This window comes from Schistocerca serialis, chromosome 4, assembly GCF_023864345.2.
Source record: "Schistocerca serialis cubense isolate TAMUIC-IGC-003099 chromosome 4, iqSchSeri2.2, whole genome shotgun sequence".
Lineage (NCBI taxonomy): Eukaryota > Metazoa > Arthropoda > Insecta > Orthoptera > Acrididae > Schistocerca > Schistocerca serialis.
In genome coordinates, this window is record NC_064641.1 from 7,694,034 (window position 1) to 7,698,306 (window position 4,273).

The window sequence follows — 4,273 nt, forward strand, 5'->3', positions numbered from 1 at the left end:
CACACTGCTGCACTGGACAATATATGACACCAGTGTTCTCATCTACCATACACTGTTAAGTGTTCTACTTCCACTCCGCTAGTGCTCCAGGATACTTACACAATCATTCTCCTTAATGTGTTTCATGGACAATCACAACTGGATGTCATAACTGCCATCCAAAGACTTTCTAACCAACCTAAACTGCCTCCATTCAACTCTGAGCAATCAGCCCTATAATTCGCGTTGGCAAAATGCATATTTGCACCACTAGGTATATTGGACGACATTTCTAAATTCATCACATTAATCTTACACCTTGCCAAACACGCTGACTTCATTAGCAGTGTCATCCTCATGCCCCCTGTGCATTATAAATAACCTAGAACAAAATCTGACTATGATTGACACGTACCCAGAACAGTAGTTGCGACAGACCGTATGCAATGAACAGCTGGAAGATAAAAATTCATCACAGTTGTGGTGCTGACTGTGAACTTTTTACATGCAAACCTTATGCCACACAATACGTACACTCTGATACACAGAAAATTTGCCCCAGTGGACAGGTTACATATCAACAGCAGCACTGTATGAAGTTTCCAGAAACTGTACCACCACAGCACATCAGAATGCCACAACGTAAGACATGCTCCAGTCCGCCTCGAACGGAGCTGAGAACAGTCGACAGTGACATCACCACCACAACCTTGGGCATTCCCTGGCTAGCTACAAACAGCACCACTGCTGTGGCTCACAATACTGTGACACCCAGTCTCACTGTCACTATTAACACAGCTGCACTGGTACCACGCACAATTTGGTGACACTGTGCGCAATTGCTGAATTCCCGACTTGCGCTCAAAATGCCACGTGCAGACTGCACTAGTCGCATTGCGCCACATTGTGGACAATAAGCTGACTTTGCACATATCGAACTTGACATGCATACTCAACAATGGATAAACTATCACATGGCCGACTTTATATACTAGATCACATCTGGAGCACAACTTCCTCATGGATACTGGTTCAAATGCTGGAAAAGTTCCCATGGAAATTTTCACAAAACCTACCAACGACCCTGTGATCTCAGTACACAGAATGGTTGATCATGCATTCCAACTTGGCAAAAATATTCACTGGCCTTGGATATTCCTTGCTACCAACATAAATGAACCGGTATTAGGCATTGACTTTCTTTGACATTTTTGCCTGTCAAGCAGCTTGCCTCTGCCAGTGCACTGTCTCTCAGGTTCAGCTGGTCCAACTAACAATGTTAATGATGAACCCTCAGCTATCATCTAAGATTGTGAGACAGCCATCGACATGATCACGGTGACACAGCAACAATATCTCGACACTCATCAACAAGCAGAGATTCTCTGAGGTATAATGAAAACCTATTTCTTCATCTTCACAATGTTTCGTGAGATCTCATGCACGTTCTTGAGCAACAGAAGACGCTAGGGGTCAATCCACCCACATTATGGCCCCACCCTGCTGGATATCCCCACCAAGCAGATGTGCTGCCAATGCACATAACTCACCATTACAAACACAAGACAGTCCGGTGCTTTTGGCCTCACCTTTCAGTTCACCAACACTGCAGTCCACCTTCACCATCACGAGGACAAATGCTCACCTATGAGCCATTCACAATGGCAGAATGTATACCATCAGCACACCACAAGGCATGTCGATTAGCTCCTACTCTCCTGCAAGCAGGCAAGATGACAATCAGTGACCACTTTCAGCCAGAGATTATTCACCTTTCTGACAGCTTGTGGGCTTGCCCATTAAACTCATCCTGAAAAAGATCGGTTCTCTCTGACTTCGTGATGAATGCAGATGGATTAATTCTCGAAATATACAAAATAGTTATCCCATCGCCAACATATAAGATTAAACACACTCATCGCAGGTGTGATGGTCTTCAGATACTGATGCATCTAGAAGACATTGATAAAATAGTGATCATTACCTTGTTCAGCCTGTTAGAATTTCCGTTCATGCACTATGGTCTGCAAAATGCTGCACAAATTTGGCAGAGATTTGTTGATGGTATCCTCTTTAAATTAGACTATTGTTATGCATTATCTCAATGAGATCTTGATTTTTTCCCACTAAATGAAGACCATTAGCGTAACCTCGAACCAGTTGTTACTACTCTTCAAGAGACTGGGGTCATCATAAGTGAAGAAATGTTTCAATTGCCTTTCTAGGATACACTCTAAACATTGACGACATTAAACCCACCCTAGAACAGACTGAATTAGGGCAACAGCTACAGCCTCCAAAAATGTATCACGATTTGCAATTCCTTGGAATTCCCAGTTTTTACCAATGCCATCTGCCACACACAGCAAAAATTCAAGCCCCATTCACCAATGCTCTTGCCAGACCGAACACACATGGCAAGAAGTTGGTATGGATACTGCAAATGCAAACTGCATTCGAACAAGTAAAAGCTGATCTCACACAAGCAGCAGTGCTTGGCCACCCCCACTCCCAGATGCACCCCTCACAGTCATGACATATGGGAGCAAGACAGTTATTGGTACAGTCCTTCAGCAAGTAATAGACAGTGAGATGCAACTCCTTTGTTTTCTTCAGAAAAACTTAAAATCTTACAGTCAAAGTGGTCCACATTCGACCGAAAACTCTACACCGTGTACGAATCAGTATGATACTTCCGCGAAGACATCGAGGGAAGACAAGTAGCGATAAATGGACCATAAACTGTAGCAGATGCAATATGCAGCCTGTCCAAGGACATCAGCCCCTGTTGTTTCTGTCACCTGGATCTGATCTCTCAGTATGCTACAGACATTTGATATCTGGAAGGAGCTGATAACATTGTTGCAGATTACTTATCATGCATTAACACTACACTACCCTCGCTCATGACCGTGTGCTCTAACAGCTGATTGCCAATCTCATCAACAACAAAACATCAAGCTTACACAGTGTGCAGCATATTTTGCCCGGCAGCAACATTCGCTTACTGTGTTATGTCTCAGAAAATATAGTGATATCCCTCATACCAGCCTCCTCCATGCACTGTGCACTATTCAACCAAATTCACAACTTGGCTCACCCAAGTGTCTAATCAACAATGCAACTGATGACCAAATAATTCATGTGCCTAATATCAAACAGAACTGGGTGCAGGCCTGTCTGCCATGCCAACACAACAAGACAAGGTGTCATGTACAACTGAGACTCGGGTACTTCAAGATACCATGTGCCTGATTCCAGCATTTGGATCTGATATGCCCACTTCATGAATTGAAAAGCTATTATTATATACTCTCAGTATTGACTGTATATCTCACTGGGTTGAGCTGGTACCCATCAAAGATATTGTGACTGAATCCAAAGTCCATGCATTCATCAATATGTGGGTATCCCACTTTGGCTGTCCCTGAGACAATTATTACTGACAAAAGATGCCAATTTGAGTCACACACTTTGAAGCCCTGTCACCTCTGCGGCATGACAGAAATGCTGAAGACTATACTCATGTGCCACATGGAAAATTGGACAGAAATACTACCCTGGGTCTTGCTTGGCACCCATACAGCCTTTAAGAAAGATCTTCAGTCCTGTCTGGCCAAAGTACTGTATGGGGAAACCTTCATCCTTCTAACAGACTTTTGTACTAGCAGCAACTACATATGTGTCTCCGAACTCCCAGCTCTGTTACAACATGTGAAACAACACATCTGTAGCTCTCAAGTCCCATCCTCAAACACACGCACAATATCTAAAAAATTTGTGCACAAACTGCTGTCGGATTGTGAATTTGTGATGTTCCATGATGATAGCGTTTGACCTTCATTACAACCTCCTTACATGGAACCATTCCGAGTCATCAAACAAGGGCCGCACGACACACCAAGGTAACTACAGTATCCCTCCACAGACTTAAGCCAACCTGGATGTTGTGGGAACTAGCTGACACTGACATGGAGAATGCAAATGCGCCATCACTTCACAATGTTCACACACTATCAAAATCTGCACATTTCAGCCAGAGGACCTCAATGTGAAAATAGTCAACAATGATCTCATTACTGATGCATGCCGAGATCTTCCAAGCACATTCTCAATTCAGTGCATTCACCTACTATCACACTGCTGTCGACAACCCTCTCATGTCAAGTGCAAGGTCCGCTTATTGCGCCAGTCCTTGAATGGCATCTTCACCTACCCACATCCGCAACACCACAAACATTGCTCTCCTCACCTGGAGTATCTCAAAACCACAGAAACAACCACTGACATGACC